Here is a 23,032-nt window from a genome sequence, read left to right as displayed (position 1 = left end):
CATAGATTATACAGTGGGAAAATTCCTCCCTCTGCCTCCCGTCATCCCCCGTATCCTCACCCAGTTGTATTACTATTATCTTATATATCCTTCCAGGATACTGAGTATCTTATTAATACCGTCACAGACATTTGGATTTTGTTTTCCATCTTCCAGATTTTTAAAACATCAGAGTAATTGAAGTAAACTTTATGCAGATTGTCAGCTTTTATTTTTATTTTCATATTCCTACTCTTTTGCTTCTCTGGATAACCCAGAAAGAATTAAAGAAAAGTCTTTAGAAACTGAAGTATAGTATCCTTCGGTTCTCCTTAAATTAGTGCTTTTTTATTTCAGAAGAAACTAAGAATGATTGTTCCTCCCTCATACATCAATGTGTGTGTGAGATAATATATATGGAGTACTATGACAGAAAGAACTCTGAATTTGAAGTTTGATGACTTGTAAGCTTTCTTCAGTACTGATGAATGAGAATCCTGAGGCATGTAACTGTATTTTTTACTATTTCTTCATCTGTGAAAGGGGTCAGTACTATCTTGAGTTCTTTCACAGTACTCTTTTGGGGTCTTTTGAAATACTATAACCATTGGTTTATAAGCTGTAAAGCACTATAGTCATGAATATGATTTATTTGAAATGTTCCCAGGTATTCCATGTCTTCATTTTCCTTCCAGGTTTTCTCCTAAAACTCATATTGAATTATAATTGTCTGTCTTTGCTTAGTAAATGCTTTTACCAGATAACTATCATGATTTAATATAACTATTTATAAAATCAATTAGTCAAAACAGTGAAACAATGTATAAATGCAAACTAGAACTTTGAGACTTATCAGCCTCAGCATCCAACTTGTCATTTGCTGTATGAACTGTGTATAAGTTGTGAAAGCACTTTTGGTGAACACTTCATTAGGCTCCTGTGAAACACAGTTTGAAAGACATGTTGCTAAGACCCTTAACCTTTATCTGATGCCTACATTTACATTTTGATTTTTTCTGAGGTAGTTAGGATCCTGGTATTCAAAGTCCTTTTATGTATATAATACATTCTTCCATGGGGCATTTTTATCATTTACCTTATCAGAGAAAACATACCTGCCCTAGAACCTAGGCTCCTTTATAAAATTACAGAACTATTCCCAGATTTATTATTATCTATTTAAATTTAACACTCATTACAGTAAACATCATCCTTACTTTTCTTGTCCCATTCATGTAATGTATTTTGCTTTGAAGAATTCACTTAACAGCCTAGAATCAACCTAGCTAAAATAATACACATCTAAAAAATTATAGCCATGTTTTTAGATGCTACAAATGATGCCTTCCCCAAAGAGTAATTAACTTTTTCTTAGGTAGACAGGCTGATCACTTTAATCTCAGTGGCTGATCTGGGCTGAGGCTTGGTTGCCATTTTAATTTGTTTTAGTCTGTGCTGGCACATGCCTTTTATTTATTTATTTCCATCGTTAGCATTGTGGGAGATTCATATCAACTCTTCTTCCATAATTTGAGTTTGGTGCTTGATCCTGATGGTTGCATTTTTAAAATAAGGCAGACATCTTTGAGGGAGGAGAATCTTGTGATTGTCACAAGTTTGACCATGTTTATTTTCTTCATTAGAGTTTCTTTTCCCAGACTGAACCTGGTGCTCAGCTTGTACCTGGAATGTACAAGTGATTCCAGGGGAGGAAATGGCACAGACAGTTTTCTATTCACCAGAATAGATGTCTTCTCTTCTCTCAGTCTTTGTTCATTTGGATCTCATTGCTTTAATTGCTCACTGTGCTCACTGTTGTCTTTGAATAAATTTTTTTTTGTTACTTTTTTCCCTCGAGTTTTTGCAACAGGGAACATTAGCTTGCTGTGTATGACCTGCTTATATCTTACCTGGAAGTAAAATTGTAACAGCTAGTTAAAGTGAGACTTCTTATATATATTCAGAGACCCCCAAATCTGAGACCTGGTTACAAGTAACCTACAGTCAGAATTGAGGTGCTATACCATTTATGCAGGAATTGCAGGAAAGATTAGCTGAGACAAGTATTGTTAGGTTTAACTTATCACTGACCTCCTCGCCATGATAAAGAGTTCGTGAGGGAGATCCCATATGAAAACTTGGAGAGAGTAGGTTTTTGCTCTGGCATTTCCCTTCTCCTTTTATCCAGATTGAGGGGTGTCAGGGACCTCCTCAGTTTGAATTGAGGTATGGGAGATAAATAGACTGGTACTTGATTGTCACCTGAAAAAGCCTAAAAATAAAAGTAAGAGAGCAGTTGAGCTGCTCTGTATCAGTGGAAGTTTCCCACGGGACAGGTGGACTTTTCTAAGGTAGTTGAAGTTGACTTACCTTGAAAAGATCAAGAGGCTCAACTTGGAGAGTCAAAGTGACCCAAGCCGGACAGCCAGAGAAACTCTTGCAGTAGGAACTAACTGCAGGAAAAAGGTAGCATTTGGGCTTCTGACCTTATAGGGCTCTTCCCTCCTCGTTCTGGAAGAGTTGAAGTTAGCAAAATTGAATGAGAGAATAAAAGTTTCGATTTAGATCAGAGTAGTAAAATAAATTTTTTCAAAGAGATCTTTGTTAATTATATATATATATTTATTTATATACTATATATATATACTTTATATATTTATATATATTGTGTACTAGAACAGCCATGTGATCTTTTTGAGATTTTATGCAGAAATGAGGAAAACAGTTTGAAAAAGAGCTTGCTTGAGGATAATGATATGGGAATACTGAAAAGCTTTTCAAAAAACTGTCTATATTCTCCTCTTGAAAACTAGGGAACCCACATTTAGTGACACTGGGGACAAGCAAGCTGAATGGGGAGAATGGAGGAATGTTACATATGTCTACATGAATTGCATAGCTTTTTAACAAATTTTTTTTTTAACAAAAAATCTGACTGTATACCTGTTAAATTATCCAATGATGCTTTTTCCCCAGGAACTATTTTATTACAATAGAGTCTTCTTTTATTACCATCACATTTCCCTCCCCCCCTTGAACTGTTCAATCTCTGTTCTCAAAATCCAGTATTATTTTAGCTTTGCTTTTGGGTTATTATAAACAATGTGAATTGGTTGTCTTGAGACTCATATGAAACTTATCATGAATAATGCTTAAATTAGAACTAAAATATGTAAAATTCTTGATTATCTCCCTCATCCCAGACTTTTTTATGAACCTTGCTTATGTTTATGGCTTTTTATGTATTAAGAGGATATAATTTTTCTGTAACTTGGTTTACCTTAAGTTTGCTAGGCTAGTGGGGGAGAAGAAGTTAAGGGAGGCTGTATTTTTGTTAAGGATGATATAAAAGTTCAGAGTTAGATAGTGAAGAGAAATTTATAGTGAAAAGTAATTAACTTACAGTAATTTTCCCATAATTTTTATGTAATTGCTTATATAATTTGCATTATGTAAAACATTTTAACCTCTACATGTAAAATCCCAGTCAGCTTCAAAGTGGTATACAAATGTGAGTTAATTTTTATCTTCTAGGATGCTAATGTTAAAATTGTCAAATTAAAAAATCATTTCTTTACAGCCAAATACAGCATCATAAAAATGTGTGATTAATAAGTTGAGTTTTTTACAGAACTCTATTCTGTTGTGCAATTCTTGTTTTAATTTGTATGCATTTAATATATTGAAATGACCACATAGTTATATTTTGTTAGGATTTCTTGTTTTTTAGGATACTTTTTTTTAAATTGTTAAAAACAGAATATATATTAAAATAAATTTTAAAAATCCATCAGCTCTATTATTAAAATAAATGTCCTTGAGCCTACTTTGGTGCTGGCTTTTTTTTTTTTAAGTAAAATTTTCTGTTTTTTTGGAAGAACTTGAAATATTTTGAGCAACTATTTTTAGAATTGATATTTAAATCTTTTCAATGATAGGGACTATTTTATTTTTGTGGGGGATATTTTGCTATTTTTCAAAGGCAGTAGAAGCACCTAGCAAGATATCAAAGTAGTATTTTCAACATAACATTTAAAGAGAAAGGTCAGTAACTTTTTCAGTCATTTCTTGGTCCTTTCTTCTGCTTCTAAGAAGAGCTGTTTCAAACCAAGAAGAATAAAAGTATCCCTTTTATCTTACTGGACTCTGGAAATTCTGTTGTCTCCTCCTGTTTTAATTTAGGAGTGACTCGACTAATTTCATTGTCCAAAGAATGTTTTTTTCCTGAGAAATTAACTCTTATAGTGACTGCTCTAGTTTTATAGTTAAGTACATTCTGTAATGCTTTACTTATCTAAAATGCTATACCAAAGTTATTGGTTTAATTTTATCTTGCCATATTTTTATTTTTATTGAACTGTGTAAGAGGCAGAATAGAGTTGGTAATTAAGAATGCAGCCTCTGTCCCCACCCCATGCTAGCTGTACAACCTTAGACATGTCACTTTATCTCTGTGTTTTGATGATCTCATTTGTCAAGTGGGTTAACTGCCTTATTTGTGGGTTGTTGGGAGATTAAGTGATCTAGTATATGTAACAAGTTAGTGCTGTGCCCGATGTGCTTGATCTGTGTGAACTGTACATGGGATGAATCCCTCCCCAAACTTGATTTTGATGTGAGACTGATGAAGCCAAACGTATATTAAAAGGGAATGAAAAAGATTATTGCTCATAAGATAAAGCTTTTGGGAAAAGCAAGACAGGCTTCCAGACTGGTCCAAAAATTACTTGAGAAAGAAGCAATGGGAGTCGTGGGGCTGGATTGATAATTCTTGTGTTCCTGTGTGTACCCAAACTTTCTTGGTTTAAAATTCCCACCAGCCACAAGGATTTCGTTAGCAGTTTGCTCACATTTGAGGCAGAGGGTTGAAGACATGGGGGAACTTGAAACTCTGCACATCAAAATAGAGTCAGATTCCTCATTAAACTCAATAGGGGTAAATGAACGTAAACTACACCAAGTGCGTCACAGTCAAACCCATGAAAGAGAAAATCGTGGAAGCAGCCAGTGAACAGTGAGACGTGTTACATACCAGGAAACAAGGACATGTGACCTTCTGTAGAAGCAGTGGGGCCAGAAGATGATAAAATGACATCTCTGAGAAGCCATAGCAATAAACATGTATCTAGTTAATAAAACTTTAAAAATATATGAGTAAAACTTGATAGAATTAATGTATCAGAATCACAGGTTTGTGGCTATAAAGAGTTAAATAAGACCAAAAAAGTGAGGAAAGACATGGAAGATCTAAATTACGTTACTGTTTTGATATTTATAGAAAAGTAGATCTAAATCGGTGTAGTAAGTCTTTTCAAGTACTCATGGTACCCTCACCAGGAAAGACTATTAGCAGGGTTCAGTAAATTTTAAAAGATTAAAAGTCAACAGAGTATGTTCTCTGCCAAGAACAGAACAAAATTAGAAATCAATAAGATATGTATTAAAAAATGGAAATTATCATAATTCTTTGACCCATGGGTTATTCAGAAGAAAACTGTGAGCAAAATTAGAATATGTATCAGAACTAAAGGATAATCAGATTACACTATGTAAAATAAGTGGGATGTAGATAAAACAATGCAGAGTTCCAAAGAATAGCAAGAAGATAAGAAAGCCTTCTTCAGTGATCATTGCAAAGAAATAGAAGAAAAGAACAGAATGGGAAAGACTAGAGATCTCTTCAAGAAAATTAGAGATACCAAGGGAACATTTCATGCAAAGATGGGCTCGATAAAGGACAGAAATGGTCTGGACCTAACAGAAGCAGAAGATATTAAGAAGAGGTGGCAAGAATACCCAGAAGAACTGTACAAAAAAGATCTTCACGACCCAGATAATCATGATGATGTGATCACTCATCTAGAGTCAGACATCTTCCCGAATGTGAAGTCAAGTGGGCCTTAGAAAGCATCACTGTGAACAAAGCTAGTGGAGCTGATGGAATTCCAGTTGAGCTATTTCAAATCCCGAAAGATGATGCTGTGAAAGTGCTGCACTCAATATGCCAGCAAATTTGGAAAACTCAGCAGTGGCCACAGGACTGGAAAAGGTCAATTTTCATTCCAATCCCAAAGAAAGGCAATGCCAAAGAATGCTCAAACTACCGCACAATTGCACTCATCTCACATGCTAGTAAAGTAATGCTCAAAATTCTCCAAGCCAGGCTTCAGCAATATGTGAACCATGAACTTCCAGATGTTCAAGCTGGTTTTAGAAAAGGCAGAGGAACCAGAGATCAAATTACCAACATCTGCTGGATCATGGAAAAAGCAAGAGAGTTCCAGAAAAACATCTATTTCTGCTCTATTGACTATGCCAAAGCCTTTGACTGTGTGGATCACAATAAACTGTGGACAATTCTTCAAGAGATGGGAATACCAGACCACCTGACCTGCCTCTTGAAAAATCTGTATGCAGGTAAGGAGGCAACAGTTAGAACTGGACATGGAACAACAGACTGGTTCCAAATAGGAAAAAGAGTACATCAAGGCTGTATATTGTCACCCTGCTTATTTAACTTATATGCAGAGTACATCATGTGAAATGCTGGACTGGAAGAAACACAAGCTGGAATCAAGATTGTCAGGAGAAATCTCAATCACCTCAGATATGCAGATGACACCACCCTTATGGCAGAAAGTGAAGAGGAGCTAAAAAGCCTCTTGATGAAAGTGAAAGAGGAGAGTGAAAAAGTTGGCTTAAAGCTCAAGATTCAGAAAACAAAGATCATGGCATCTGGTCCCATCACTTCATGGGAAATAGATGGGGAAACCGTAGAAACGGTGTCACACTTGGTTTTTTTGGGCTCCAAAATCACTGCAGATGGTGACTGCAGCCATGAAATTAAAAGATGCTTACTCCTTGGAAGAAAAGTTATGACCAACCTAGATAGTATATTCAAAAGCAGAGACATTACTTTGCCAACTAAGGTCCGTCTAGTCAAGGCTATGGTTTTTCCAGTGGTCATGTATGGATGTGAAAGTTGGACTGTGAAGAAGGCTGAGCGTTGAAGAATTGATGCTTTTGAACTGTGGTGTTGGAGAAGACTCTTGAGAGTCCCCTGGACTGCAAGAAGATCCAACCAGTCCATTCTGAAGGAGATCAGCCCTGGGTGTTCTTTGGAAGGAATGATGCTAAAGCTGAAACTCCCGTACTTTGGCCACCTCATGCGAAGAGTTGACTCATTGGAAAAGACTCTGATGCTGGGGAGAGATTGGGGGCAGGAGGAGAAGGGGACGACCAAGGATGAGATGGCTGGATGGCATCACCGGCTTGATGGACATGAGTCTGAGTAAACTCCTGGAGTTGGTGATGGACAGGGAGGCCTGGCGTGCTGTGATTCATGGGGTTGCAAAGAGTCGGACATGACTGAGCGACTGAACTGAACTGAACTGAACAGGGAAATTTATAGCTTTAGATAATTATATTAGAAAAGTTATCTAAGATGTCACCTAGGAAATGAGAAAAGTTCAAAGAAAATAGTAAGTAGAAGGAAGATAAAAATAGCAGGAAATCAGTGATTAGAAAAGAGACAATAGAGATAATAAATCCGAAAGCTGATTCTTTAGGAAGATCAGTAGAACTGATAAATTCTGCTATGATACTGATGGACATAAGAGTGAAAGAGCCCATAGCCGTGAACTAGCTATGTATGAAATGATAGAGATAATATTATGCTAGATCCTACAGACATTAGAAGCATACTATGAATATATTTTCAACAACTTTATGCCAGTAATGTGTGATGGCCAAATTTTAGAACATAGTTACTATGGCTGGTGCAGGAAGAAGTGGAAAATTTGGATAGCCCTATATCAATGAAAAAGAAACTGAACTCATAATCAAAATGTCTCTCACAAAGAAAAGTCCAGGTCCAGATGGTTTTACTGGTAAATTTAAAACATTTGTGCAAGAAATAACATCAATTTCACAGAAACTCAGAAAAACAGTTATTTTATGAGGTCATTGTAACCCCGATAGCAAAACCTGACAAAGATGGCACAAAAAGGAGAAAATTTACAGATTAATATTAGTCATTAGCAAAGGTATAAAAAATTAACACGTATCTTCCAGCAATATACAAAGAGCACATCATAACTGAGTGAGATTTAGCTCAACAGTGAAAGGGTAGTTTATAATATTCAAAAATTAATCAGTGTAATTCAGAGCACTAACAAAGTGGGAAAGCAGTGTGATCACTGTACTTGGTTAGAAGCATTTGATAAAAATTCATCATCCATTCATGACAAACACTCCCAGCTAATGAGAAATGTAAAGACATTTCCTCAGTCTGATAAAGCACATTTGAAAAACTGACAGCTTAAGATTATACTTACAAAATAATATGTTTTCTCTAAGAGCACAAGGATATCCATTCTTATGTCTTCTTCAGTTCATTATTTTATCAATAGTTGAGGACCTAGGCAGTGCAGTGGGGCAGGGAAATGAGATGTAAGAGGGATAAAGAGCTCAAAGAATGGGTCAAATCGCTTATATTTGTAGATGATGTGATTATGTAAGAAACAAGGGATCTACAAAAACAGTCACTAAAGCAAATGAGTAAATTTAGCAAGGCTGCATTTTACAAGATGAGTTGTATTTTCTTTAAATACTCAATACATGAACAGCAAACAAGTGGAATTAATATTAAAACAATTCTATAAATAGCATCATACAATTAAAATATCTAAGAATATTTTTTTAAAGACAAGATCTGTATATTAAAATTTCAAAATCTTAAAGATTAAGGACTAAATAAATAGAGAATTCTTCTCACATAAATAATTCTTTTTATCAGACTCGCACTCCCTCAGATAAACCTTATCAACTCTGCTCAGAATAAAAAGAAAAATAAGGCACTACAGAGTAAACAGAATAGACATTTTGAAGGAGATTTGACCCTTGGATGGAAGTGACAGGCAAATTTTCTGTTTTTATTGCTTTTATCCATGCAGAATGGATAGAGTAGCTAAAATTTCAATATGAATTTCACCTTTTCTGGCCTGAAAAACCAGAGATCGGGATTGAGGACAACCAGAGTTGCTGATGAATGACAAGAGAATTCTAATATGGAGAGAGCCACTGAAGGGAAGCCCCAAGTTTTCCTTTAAAAAACTCTGCCGAAATCACTAGGCTCATCCTTAAACTCAGTGTGTAGGGTAGGGTAGTGCAGTCTGGCTGAAGGTAAAAACTGATTGAAATTGCTTGAAGACTTAAGAGTTTGCAGTTTGAGTACAAACAAGTTAATTACATGCCAAAACAAAACCAGTTAACACTTGGAGGAATCTAGCATCTCCATCATGTAATGTTCAGTGTCCAACATACAGTCTTTTAAGTTACTCAACCTCTGAGAAACAAAGAAAATGGGACCTTTTCTCAGGAGGAAACCGATGGAGACACCTCTGAGACAACCTTCCTGTTTAACTGTCACGCAGTAAACTGACATATATTTGTCTATTGAAGCACTCAGTAGTGTTAAGTTCTCTTTCAGTTTAATTTGAATCAAATCAATCTCCATCAAACCCTAAAAATATATGTATTTGTTTTTCATAGAATATACACACTTAGCCTAAAATTTACATGGAAATACATAGGACCTAGAATATCCAAAGCAATTTTGAAAAAGATCAACAGTGTTTGAGGACTTAAATTATCTGACTTTGTGTGAAGCTACAATAATAATACATTGTGATTCTGTCATAAAAACAGATAAGTAGGATAAAATAGAGAATGTTAAAATAGATGGTTCTGTAAAACTGTAAGAGATGTGGGTTCTTGGTTATTGGGGCCACCTGATGGGAAGAGCCAGACCCTGATGCTCGGGAAGATTGAAGGCAAAAGGAGAAGGGGGCAGCAGAGAACGAGATGATTAGAGCATCACTGACTCAATGGACATGAATTTGAGCAAACTCCAGGAGAAAGTGGAGGACAGAGGGGCCTAGCGTGTTGCAGTCAGTGGGGTTGCCAGGAGTCAGTCAGGGCTTAGCAACTGAACAACCAACAAATGGTTATTTGATTTTTGACAGGTTTGCCAAAGCAATCCAGTAGAGACAGGAAAGTTTTTCAGCAAATAATATTGGGAGAATTGGACTGTCCATGTGGATGAAGGAACCTTGGTCCCACCTTACACCATTCAAAAAAATTAATTGTAAATGAATCAGAGTTCTCATCTAAAAGCTAAAACTATCAAGCTTGTTGGGAAAATACATTTGTGACCTTGTTGTTGTGAAGAAATTGAATCATGTTTGTTCAGTTGTTAAGTCATGTCTGACTCTTTGTGACCTCTTGGAATGCAGCACACAGCCTTCCCTGTCCTTCACTATCACCTGGAGCTTGCTCAAACTCATGTCCATTGTGTCAATGATGCCATCCAGCCATCTCGTCCTCTGTCATCCCCCCCTTCTCCTCCTGCCTTCAATCTTTCCCAGCATCAGGGTCTTTTCTAGTGAGTCGGCTCTTCCCATCAGGTGGCCAAGTCAGCCTCAGTAACAGTCCTTGCAATGATTATTCAGGGTTGATTTCCTTTAGGATTGACTGGTTTGATCTCCTTGCCATCCACCGAACTCTGAAGAGTCTTCTCCAGCACCACAGTTCAAAAGCATCAATTTTTCGGCTATCAACCTTCTTTATGATCTAACTCTCACATCTGTGCATGACTACTGGAAAAACCGTAGCTTTGACTGTCTGGACCTTTGTCAGCAAAATGATGTCTCTGCTTCTTAATACACTGTCTAGGTTTGTCTAGGGCTTCTCAGAACCTTTCTGGTGGTAAAGAACCCGCCTGCCAGTGCAAGAGACATAAGAAAGGTTGGTTCAGTTCCTGGGTCAGGAAGATCCCCTGGAGGAGGAAATGGCAGCCCACTCCGGTATTCTTGCCTGGAGAATCCCATGGACTGAGGAGCTTGGTGGGCTGCAGTCTGTAGGGTCACAAAGAGTTGGACATGACTGAAGCGACTAAACACACAAGGGTTTGTTACAGCTTTCCTTCCAAGGAGCAAGCATCTTTTAAATTTCATTGCTGCAGGCAGTCACCATCAGCAGTGATTTTGGAGCCCAAGAAAATAAAATGTCACTGTTTCCACTTTCTCCCCATCTATTTGCCATGAAGTGATGGGACTGGATGCCATGATCTTAGTATTTTGAATGTTGAGTTTTAAGCCCACTTTTTCACTCTGTTCTTGCACCTTCATCAAGAGGCTCTTTAGTTCCTCTTCACTTTCTGCCAATAGAATGGTTATCATCTGTGTATCTGAGGTTGTTGATATTTCTCTCCCCACAATCTTGATTCCAGCTTGTGATTCATCCAGCCCAGCATTTTGCATGGTGTACTCTGCATAAGTTAAATAAGCAGAGTGACAATATACAACACTGACAAACTCCTTTCTCAATTTTGAACCAGTTGTTCCATGTCCAGTTCTAGCTGTTGCTTCTTGACTTGGATATAGGTTTCTCAGGAGACAGGTAAGGTGGTCTGGTATTCCCATCTCTAAGAATTTTCCACTTTCTTGTGATCCACACAAAGGTTTTTTGCTAAGTCAGTGAAGCAGAAGTAGATAATTTTCTGGAATTCCCTTGCTTTTTCTGTGATCCAGTGGATATTGGCAGTTTAGTTCTTCTGCGTTTTCTAAGCTTGTGCATCTTGAAAGTTCTCAGTTAACGTACTGTTGAAGCCTAACCTGAAGAATTTTGAGCATTACTGTGCTAGCATGTGGAATGAGCACAATCGTATAGTAGTTTGAACAATGTTTAGCGTTGCCCTTCTTTGGGATTGAAATGAAAGCTGACCTTTTCCAGTCCTGTGGCCACTGCTGAGTTTTCCAAATTTGCTTACGTACTGAATGCAGCTTTTTAACAGCATCATCTTTTAGGATTTGAAATAGCTCAGCTGGAATTCTCTTACCTCCACTAGCTTTGTTTCTAGTAATGCTTCCTAAAACCCAGTGACTTCATACTCCAGGATGTCTGGCTCTAGTGAATGACCACGCCATCGTGGTTATCGAGGTCCTTAAGACCTTTTTTGTATAGTTCTGTGTATTCTTGGCACCTCTTTTTACTACCTTCTGCTTTTGTTATGTGCTTCCCATTTCTGTCCTTTATTGTATCTATCCTTGCATGAAGTGTTTCTTTGATACCTCCAATTTTCTTGAAGAGATCTCTATAGTCCTTCCCATTCTATTGTTTTCCTCTGTTTCTTTGCATTTTTCACATATGAAGGCTTTATTATCTCTCCTTGCTGTTCTCTGGAGCTCTGATTCAGTTGGTGTACCTTTCCCTTTCTCCTTTGGGTTTCTCTCCTTTTCTAAGCTGTTTGTGACCTGGATGTAGGCAAGGTGTGTGGTTTTTTTTATCTTAAAGGATATGGAAAGCAATAAGAGGACATTCAGTTAAACTTCCATCAATATTAAAAAGCATTTCATCAAAAACCATTAAATGAATAAACAAGTTGAGTGGAAGAAAATATTTGCAGAACGTGTTTCTAACGAGGATTGTATCCACACTTTATAAAGTATTTAATTCGGCAGTGAGAAGGAAATTGCCTATTTTAAAGATGGACAAAGGATTTGGATGCATCACAAAAGAAGATATGGAAAGGACCCGCTGAGCAAATAGAAAGTGTGTGGTATTGTTAGTCATTGGGAAAACGCACTTTGTGAAACCACTATGAAATACCACGGCACAGCCACCATCACAGGGGGAAAAAGATTGCCTTTGGGGGTGGGAGGGGATGACAGGGATTGACTGAGAAAGGGGTAGGAGGGGACTTCTTGTCAGGATACGGAGTTACCCAATTTACATATTTGATAAAATTTAAACTTAACAAAATGGTGCCATTAAGGTCTGTTTGGCTCTGTGTAAATGTTACCTTTGAGAAAGTGAACAGTGAACTCTAGTTAACTATATACGTATGCTTTCAGTGTCTAGATTTAAAGTACCTACAACTTAATTTTGAATGCATCAAAAATAAGATGGATTAAGTAGATCCTGGGGCAAGGACAGCGTGGCTCCGAGCTTTCATTGCAGTTTTCCAGGGAAGGAATGACAGTGAGGGACGGACATGCTGAGTTACATTTAGGGTTAGGTAGTTTTAGTAATTTTGGTCAGTCTCTGGGCTATAGAGGTGGTTCCTAGATGTCTAGTACATACCCCTAAGTTGATTTAGGGCAGGAAGAATGTTAGCTTGGTGTGTCAGAGTTTGATTAATAATCGAGGTGTGAGCTCTGAATCTGTTGGTTTGTGTTTGAAAGATGAGCTCTCAACGGAGTCCCTTGCTGTCTCTAGACGTGGGAGGGGGGTAGTCTCTCTGAAATCAAAGCTCCAGATGCCAGCATGTCAAGGATACAGAAAACGAGAAAATAGGGTTAATACATATTCATATAAAAGCTTAAAACTACAGATTTTGAACCATCATTCTGCAAAGGTACACCTTGAAAAATTTAGGTCTTAAGCCATCCAGAAGTAGATACAAATCCTGGCTGTTACCTCAGTAGCTTTGTGACCTTTTGAGATATTTTAATTGCTGACATTCATTTTTTTATATGAAAACAATGTTCATGTTAATTCACTTTATAGGGTTGGTATGAGTATAAATTATGTAATACATATGAGGAATAGTGCCAGGTACATAACAAATGTTTAAAATAAATGTTGGCAGTTTTTCCTTAAGTTTTCTGTAGCCAATGAAAATTTCTTAATTGTTCCTTTGCTAATTGTTAAGAACAAGGTTGTTCCTAAAGCTCCTTTCTTGGTGATGGAGGGAAGGTTAAAAACTATCTGGAGGTAGGCATTTTCCTGTTTTCTATTCCCACGCCTCAGCTGTATAATGGTGATAAAGTAAAGTATATAGACACATACAGTATGCAGAATTATAGAGACCAGAATTTATTTTTTTACTACAGTTATCAGCTCTTGATTCCAGAGCTGATAACAACTTTTAGCCTTGCTAGTCACATACAGAATGGAAGGACTCCTTTGTTGTAAGTAGAAATAGTTTTAGGTGGGTCGATGCAAATTATTTCATACAAGTTCATGTATCTGCATGCATGCTGAGAGTCAGGTCAGACCCTTTGTGACCCTGTGGACTAGCCCACTAGTTTCTCTGTCCATGGAATTTTCCAAGCAAGAATACTGGAGTGGGTTGCGATTTCCTGCTCTGGGGGAATCTTCCCAAGCCAGGGATCGAACCAGCGTCTGCTGTGTCTCCTGTGTTGTGAGGTGGATTCTTTACCACTGTGCCACCTGGGAAACCCCTCGTATCTCATGAGTACATCAGTAATCGAACTGGAGCCTCCAGAAAAGTTTCTTTTGTTGATGCCATTCTGTTAATTTTACTCAGTGTTCAGCGTTGTATATATGGGTTTCCTCATGACTGTCTAGATCCTTACTCCTTTTGATTTGTAGAAGAAATAAACTCTTTAGGCAAGAAAGTCATGAAAAATAATGAATTAGTCAAACATAATGAGGTTTGTTGTGAAGAAATCTCTAGTACAAGGTCTGCAGGACTTTGCATGAGATTCTGATATGGACATGCTTGCTCATCTGATTGAATCTGTGCGAGGACAGCTTTGTAAATGACTTAGGCTTGGGCTGTTATGTCTTATTTCAGCATATTATTGTATGCTAATTGCACTGGTGAACTGTGTCAAATTTTGACCAGGCTGAATTTATCTGAGACCAGTTTTTGTTTTTAACCAATTAGCATGCAAAATTTTTTAAACTTTTGAGTATTTAGACTGTCCTAAAGTCACCGAACTGAACTGAACTGAAAGTCAGTCAAATTTAGGAAACGTTGAGCTAATGTATATGGGACAGTGCTATTACTACAGTTTATTTTGTAACTAATAAAGTGTAATACCTTCTTTGGAACATATGGATTTCTCCTATCAAGTACTTTTATCCGTTTAATGTTTTCAGGCCCATCTTTCTCTTCCTTGTAGCAGTGAAGCGTTGCTGTATGTTTCACTTTCAAGTGGTATGTAGACACTTCCTGTGGACTTCTTAATGTTGTTTAAATGTGTAGAAACATAACTTAGTGAAGGTTTATGATTATCAGAAGGCTAATTTATACTGAAGTCTGTAACTGAGAAAATTCTAGCATCAAGTTAATGATTCGTTAATACTGATTTTTTGTTTCCATTGTGATTGTGGTGCTGAATGACTAAGGTTCTTTTAAGGTCAGCATATTATCATCTGCCCTGTATTGCTAAATTCTGTACCTCTTTTCTCTAAGAGTGCTAGGAAGCATAGTTTATTTAGCACATCCTAATACCATTTGGCCTTTTTGGTGTGGTCTCGTCACTCACACGTTAAGTCAGTCTCTCTGCTTACCTTTGGTGCTGAGGTGATTGTCAAACCCTGATCCAAACTGAGGCACTGAGATGATGCCGCAGAGTGAGACTGGTGTTTACCAGGTTATCACGAGCACGCCTCTAGAAGGTGTGTTTACCAGGTTATCCTGAACATGCATCTAGAAGGCTTCTGTTACAGTTTACTCGGGATGAAAATACAACTTAAAAAATTATTGCAGACTCCCGACAGTACTATATTTGAGGTGCCCAGGGATCCCCAGTTTTCAGTCACGAAATGCTGACAGAGGTGCTGTGAAAACAAACTCAGAAAGCTCTTGGTGAAGTGGAAAGTGTTGGACAAGAGTGGGCTGGAATCTTGGCCCTGCCGCTTGTTAGGAGATTGTTTTACTGTCCCTCTGAGGCTCAGTTACCTTAAATTTAAAGTGAGATAGTAAGTAGCTTGCAGGTTCTTATGAGGTCCATAATATATTTAAAGTCTCAATTATGCCTGGCATATGGCCTGGCTGACTTATAAAAGTAATTGTTATTACTTATTTCACTGGTTTCCAGATGTACATTTCTTCACTTTGGGACACATCATATAAATAAAATTAGAAGTGTTTTCTTATTTAGTATAATAGTGCATTTTGGATTTATTGAAATAGAGAACGTACAAAAGTTTTATAAAGTAGTTGTAATCAGTGCTGTTTTTCTGACATTTTTCCTGCATTTACTTCTTTTAATATCTTTTAGGAACTGTCCATATTTGCAGTTGTAACTTGCCACTCCTTGTTAACAAACTGAAAACCTGAGAGAGCCATTTTCCTCACTGTTGTTTAAAGTATTATGATTTAATGTGCCCAGGAACATTCTGATTCAGTCTTTATGCTATAAAAATACTAATTTAGTCACCAGCTACCTTGCCTGCTGTGTGGTAGGTATACAAAGACCTTTGGAAGCTCAAGGTCTTATGGGGTTAATTTTGTTCATAAATAAAAACTTTGGGTTGAAAGACTCTTTAAAGAAGAGGAAGTAATTAAAACTGCCTGATTTAAATCCCCTAGACTTCTAGGTCTTAAAAATTGACCTGTTTTGCTAGGCATACCTAAAGAATTAGTAGTCAAGTTAAAAGAGGGCTAGGTGCAGGCCATTGACATAAATGCATGTGGAAGAAAATGGGTATCAAAGGCTCATGTTAGATAGAGAGGACATTTTGCTAGAGTAAACAGGCCTCAGACTGGCATTTGTTATCTCCTATACTGATGCCCTAAGTGAGCTGAAATGGCACAGAATAGAAAATAACAATCTGTACTTCTTCTTCTTAGTTATCTAAGGTTAGAAGCATATCTTTTAATAGAAATGTCAAGACAGCTTGACTTACGTTTAATTCTGTGGCAGTATTCTTTTGTTTGATTTAATTTTGGTAAAAGGCAATACATTGGCATAGTTTTAAAATCTGTATATATTTTATGTGTACACATATATACGCATGCATATGTAAAAACAGAATGAACAAACATTGAAAATTTTTCTCTTCCCCTCCCTCTCCCCACCTCAAGTAACTCTGGTTCACTCTGTGTGTGTGTGTGTGTGTGTGTGTGTGTGTGTGTCTGTGTGTGTCTTTCCTGTACACTTGCGCAGATACTGGAAGATATTTTTACTGTCCTTTTTTTTTACACAGAGTAGCTTAAAAATACTGTACATTTTTTCAACTTAATATTTTGTTTGCTAGCTCTTTCTTTGTCAATTAATAGGGAACTTTATTATATACTAGATTAATATATAATTTTTTTGTTGCTACTTTCCATTTTTATTATTTCAGTGTTTTAATCCCCCCCGCTTGTATTTTTCCATAAAATTTTCAGATCATAAAGTGCGCAAATCACCATGCTCAGTAGGTTTTGATTTGACAGATGCACATAGAGTCAGTCAGTTCGCTTGCTCAGTCATGTCCAACTCTTTGCGACCCCGTGGACTGCAGCACGTCAGGCCTCCCTGTCTATCACTACAGTATATCAAGATAAAGAAGGTTTCATTCAGTCACTCAGGAAGTTCTTCGTTCTCTTTCCCTCCAGAGGCAACTGCTGTTGGGATTTTTGTCGAATTTATCGAATCATTCAGAATCTAGGCTTTCATGTTCAGCTTCTCTGAGTCAGATATTTCTGAGATTGATCCATGTTGTATCAGTAATTCTTCTTTTTCCAGATATTTTGCCTTTGAAGATCTTTTGCCTCGGGCTTCCCATGTGGCTTCAGCGGTAGAGAACCCACTTGCTAATGCAGGAGACTTCAGAGACAAGAGTTCCCCTGGGTTGGGAAGATTTCCTGGAGGAGGGCATGGCAATCCACTCCAGTATTCTTGCCTGGAAAATCCCATGGACGGAGAAGCCTGGCAGGCTGCAGTCCATGGGGTCACAAAAGAGTCGGACACGACTTAGTGACTCAACAACAACATACCATAGGGTCTGTGGATGACTTGTCATTACATGCCATTCTTTTCAAAATACATGATGATGGAAACTGAGGGAGTCCTCTTGGGAGGTCTTGAACTACATGTCCACATACATAAAGACTAGAAGGAAAGAGAAAATTGTCCTAAGTTTGGTCTGGTTTTTTATAGTGATGTAAATTGAAAGCCATTTCTGGGAAGAAATTAGCATTTCTAGAAAAATTTAGGCAATTTTCTAACCTCGTCTAAACAACCAGGCACTTACCCACCCACCCGCTGATTGTCAGGCACTGTTTTGCTCTCTTTGTTAAATATTCTATGTATACTTGAAGCAGATTCTATAAATGTCAGTTAGATAGTGGTTGATAGTATTGTACAGCTCTTATTATGGTATATAGATTTTTTTTTTATAGTCTGACTGTCCTAAGAGTTAGTGAGATAACTCTGATGACTGATTTGTTCATTTCTTTCTTTAGATATGTCAGTTTTTAACTTCATGTATTTTGAAATGCATACAGGTCTTCTGATGAATTGGCCCTCTCAATGAAATATGTCTGTTTATCTCTGGTAATATTTTTAGACATGAGTCTTTCTATTTCTGGTACTATGCTTTATTAAACTCACTGCTTATATGAACTATATTTCCACTCGTGTATTTTCAGCCCATCTATATATTATATTTAAAGTATACCCTTTTTGGTAGACATTTTGCATACTGTATTCATTCTGACAAGTCTTTCTTAATTGGAATATATGGTGTATTTATGTATAATGTTAACACTGATAGGGTTGGGCCTACTCTTTGTTTTACTCTTTACACTTTACTTTGTTTTCAGTTATTATCTGTTACTTGTTTTTTCTTTCCTTTGGACATAATTTTTAGTATTTTGTTTTATTAATAGTTTTCTATATGCACTTTAATTATATCTCTTGGCTGTTTGAGGAGGGGGTTCCTTTCCCAGTGATAGTATGTATTTTTAGCTTTGCAATAGTGTAGTGATTCTAAAAAGCCTCTTGTTTCCTCTGCTGCCCTTGTCATTTAAATTACACCCACATACCTTTAGTTACAGGGTTTTTTTCTGTTGTTGGTCATAATCTTTCTGTAGAAATGAAGAGCTGAAATGAATACTGTTTTTTTATATTTGCTTACATACCTATACTTTCTAGTTTTTTAAAAATTTCCCCTGTGATTTAACTTAACATCTGTTGTCATTTCTCTTTATCCTGAATTTTGTTGATTATGGATTTTAGGTTGAGGGTTTTTTTTCCCTTGGTGCTCTTTAAAGCTGCTATTCCATTAACCTGCAGGCTTCCATTGTTTCTAATGAGAAATTGTTATTATGCCTCTCCACGTCTGAATTGTTGTGGTTAGGCAGCTGTCAAAGTTAAAAGCTACGTGTCGTTGGTTAAAGGTGATAAAAAGCAAATTTTATTCAGTAACTATTGCCATCACAGTGGCAAGATGTGAGCCCAATTCCAATTTGCACAGAGGTGACTGGAATAACGAGTAGCATGGGGGTCAAGGGTGGGGTCTGCAACATAGTCAGAGAAGTGAACAATTATATACAGCAAGTGAGCTAGAGGTTTGGTCCATGTCACTGATTTAGGCCATCTGTGTTTGGCGAAAAGCATTTATCAGAAGTTAGGGTTCTGCCTTTCCTTAGAGGGCAGACTGGGAGGCAGACAGATGCCCTTTTTTCCTGATGATCAGTTACATTTCAAAGGAATGGTTTTCAGGTCCTCCCCTCCTGAGTTGTAGGAGTCATATATACATTTCAAAGAGACAGGAAGGATTTACAATTGTAGGCTTTTTAAAGTAGATGCTCCTCAGGAAAAGGAGGTCAGAAACCTATCTATCAGTATTGGCTGGGACAAATGGTAAATTCTTTTGGCAGTCTTGAGCATTTCCAGACCGGAACTCCAAAGGGTCTGTGTCGCACGACGAGGCCTTAGGTTTCTAGAAGCCATGTTAGAGTTTGGTCAAGTCTTCTGCTGCAGAGGTTTGGATGGAGTCCTTTGTGGAAAGTTTTCATAGTTCTCACCAGCTTAAAGATTTTCTTTTCAGCGTTTGTTTTTAGCAGTTTGACAGTGATATGCCCTAGTGTGTTTTTGGTTGTTTCATGGGTGTTATTTTTAAACTGCTTATTATTCACTGAGTTTCTGGGAAGTATAAGTTTAGTTTTTCACTGAAGTTGAAGAGTTTCAGCTATTATTATTATTGCAAATATTTTTGTCTGTTCTTAATTGTCCTCTTTTGGGGACTGCACATGCTACTGAGACTTTTGTTATTCAGTCTTTTGTTTCATTTTAATTAGATAACGTCTGTTGATTCATCTTTAAATTCACTGACTCTTCTGTCTTCTCCCACCATCAGGTTAATTTTTAATTTCTGATTTTGTAGTTTTCAGTTCTAGAGTTTTCGTTTGTTTTTATAATTTCCCTGAGATCCCTATTGGTTCATTAAGTCCATGAATGTGCTCATAGCGGTTACTTCAAGATTCTTGTCTGTTAGTTCATCTTAGTGGTCTGTTTCTAATGGCTCTTTTTTCTTTTAACCAGAGGGTAACAGTTTCTTATTTCTTCACATGCTTAGTATTTTGTGATTTTTATATTGGATATTTGGGACAAAATATCATAGAGACTAAATTCTCTTATCTTTCTCTGAAAAGTGTTGATTTTTGTTCTTACAAATAGTTTTGGGTGACCTTAAAGTGCAAACTGCTTCTGAGGAAAGGAGTAGCTGAAATCTGAGCTTAGTTCTTTCAGACTTTCAAGTGCTGGTTTTGAACAGGCCTCCAGAGCCTCTCCCACAGGGACAGTTTAGGGTCTGGCCAGAATTCACACTCCTGGTTTGATGTGTTTTGGTTTTTTTTTCCTTCCCCCTTTGTGGCTTCTTTCCTTCATTATGGGATTTCCCTCTTCTTTTTCCAGCCTTTCCGGTAGCCCCAGATCCACCCTCTGATCCTGCAGGTCGTTAAAAGCGCTGTTTTTTGCTTCAGGTCTAGTTCCCCTGGGTGGCTTCCACTGTGGGGTGCCTTAAGATGCAGAGCCACTCAGATGCATCTCTCACCTGGTGTAGTAGCCCCTTATAGAGGTTGACTTTCCTTCAGTTTGTGTCTGTTTTTTGTGTCTCTCCACTGTTATCAAATAATTGGTTTTGTTTTCCAGTAGTCAATTTTATTCTATTTTGTTTAAAGGCTATCATTTATCCACAGGAAGGTTTGCCTGATTGAGGCTGTTCTACTGGCAGAACCTCTGTTCTGTTGTGTTTGTGTATTCCTTTATTAATTTCATACAGTTTCCACTGTTGAAGATTATGTGTTTCAGGAACTAGTAGAGCCAGTTGCTTCTTCATGGGCATTTTCTTGGTCATTCTTGTAATTTTTTTTGATATGTTATATTTTGGGCAATTTTGAGTCTTAAAATTGTTTTTTTTAATTTTTGTTGAGTCCATCAAATATAGAAATTTGGCAGAAATGATATTGCTATCATGTTAGCGTCCTATTTAGGAAGAGGTATGTTTTTCTCTTTGGTTGATTTTTGTGTTCTTTAGTAATAATTAAAACATTTATTTTTATAGTTTTGACACATTTATAATTACATTTATCCTAGGTATTTTGTATATTTTGATATAAATTGATTCTTTAAGAAAATTTTCATATATAAATGAGGAAAAATTTTACTTGATAGAAGCAAATTCCTTATTTTTGAATAAACCTTCCAATTTGCATGAGAGAGATTACAATGGTCAATAGAACTGAGGCTTAAATACCCTGTGATGGCAGTGGAAAAGTAGCTGAGTTAAGAGTTGGGATGTAGTTCTGTCTGCCTCTAGATTGATTGCATGCTTTTAACAGCTACTGTTCATTGTTCTCTGATAAATTTCAGGGCTTGAATAAAGCACAACTTAAGCTCTTCATGCCCTGTTACATTTCTGCTTCTCATGTCAGCTCCAGAGTTTCTTGAATGAAATATTTATTTTAGCCTCAAGAGCAGAATAGCCACATTATGTACTCTTCTCAGTCATTTTCCTTCAACTGTTTTTAAAGAGAGAAGAGGAAGATGTATACTGTTCCTTCAGAGGTTTGAATTCAGATTCATGAAACTCCAGAATTGGGTTGGTTTCATTGTGTTTTAAATCACTTGGTGCTATATGTTTCCAGTAGATATTTGATAAGTATCTTATATAAAAGAACCATTTGTGTCATGGTTTTTCAGTCAGCGCACCTTTGGGAGAAAAGAAAAGGTCTGAATTAGCCTCCAGTTTGGCCTTTTCTGACTTTTGTAGTCTGAGAAGTGGAAGTTAGACTTGTGAAGCCTGAAAAATCCAAGAGAATCTGTAAAAATGTCTCAACAAGCTGCTCCAAAGTGTCTGAAAATGCATTTTGCAAAGCCACCCCGAGTGCAGCTCAGTAACCCTGCAGGAGGCCCTGAGCAGCCCCACCAGACTGGACGAGTTGCCCAGCCTCAGGAAGGCAGCGCTTTTCACATTGACCTTTGAAATGCTGAGTGAGTGAGCTTCTTAGCAAAGGATGCTCAAAAGTTGTTTTGAGTTGTTTCTTTCTCTTCCTTTTAAGTTTTGATGATTTTGTAACAGGTAAGAAGTTGGAATGGAGTTTCAGAAATTGTTTTTTGACTCTCGTTTTTTAAAAAAATACGACTTGCTACCTGAGATCCCTTTGGCAGTCAGTAGTTCGATTCCAGACTGTTTATTAAGCTCTTCTTTTCCCCTCTTCTCACACAGATGAAGTGGTGGCAGGGAAAATAGGCAGACTTTTATCTGGGCTGTCCTTGTTCTTGAAAGAAATGGGGAAGAAAAATTTTGGTTTTTGAAATTTCAAATCAGATTTTTCAAAAAATCTTTCCGGTGTATGTCTTTCAGGTTAAAAACTAGATACAGCAACTTTGTCATAGTCATAGTGTCTTTTACAAATTTTGTACTTTCACATATCTTTAATCCTTGTAGCAATTTCTTAAAAATTTTCAGGTAGTGTGCTATGCTAGGATGACTTCAAAATCCATTTCCTTGTCCTTTGTAGTAATAAGAGCAATAATAATTTTCAGTGAAACTGAATATGTATGTATCTTAAATAAGCTTGAAATTTTAACTGGATATATGTCTGTTTCAATTGAAATTTTATCTATGTTAAAAATACCAGTTGACATCCATTTTTAGATTTTTTTTTAAACTGGATTATAAAATGAAGCACTGTTAGTAAGACTTAATGGCATAGGAGCCTCTGTTGTGAGCAGAGGAAATTGGAAAAGGCACAGGTATGATTTCATTAAGCTAGAGAGCATTGGTGTTCACATTTTAAAAA

General features: G+C 37.0%; 1 protein-coding gene across 4 annotated transcripts in view; it reads left to right on the top strand.

Annotated features, from left to right (window-relative positions):
* SMAD2 (SMAD family member 2) overlaps window positions 1–23,032 on the top strand; it is a 95,806-nt gene that overhangs the window by 35,603 nt on the left and 37,171 nt on the right. The window lies entirely within an intron of this gene.

Source organism: Ovis aries, chromosome 23, assembly GCF_016772045.2.
Source record: "Ovis aries strain OAR_USU_Benz2616 breed Rambouillet chromosome 23, ARS-UI_Ramb_v3.0, whole genome shotgun sequence".
NCBI lineage: Eukaryota > Metazoa > Chordata > Mammalia > Artiodactyla > Bovidae > Ovis > Ovis aries.
Note: the sequence above shows the minus strand (reverse complement) of the source record. Positions and strands in the feature narration are given on the sequence as shown.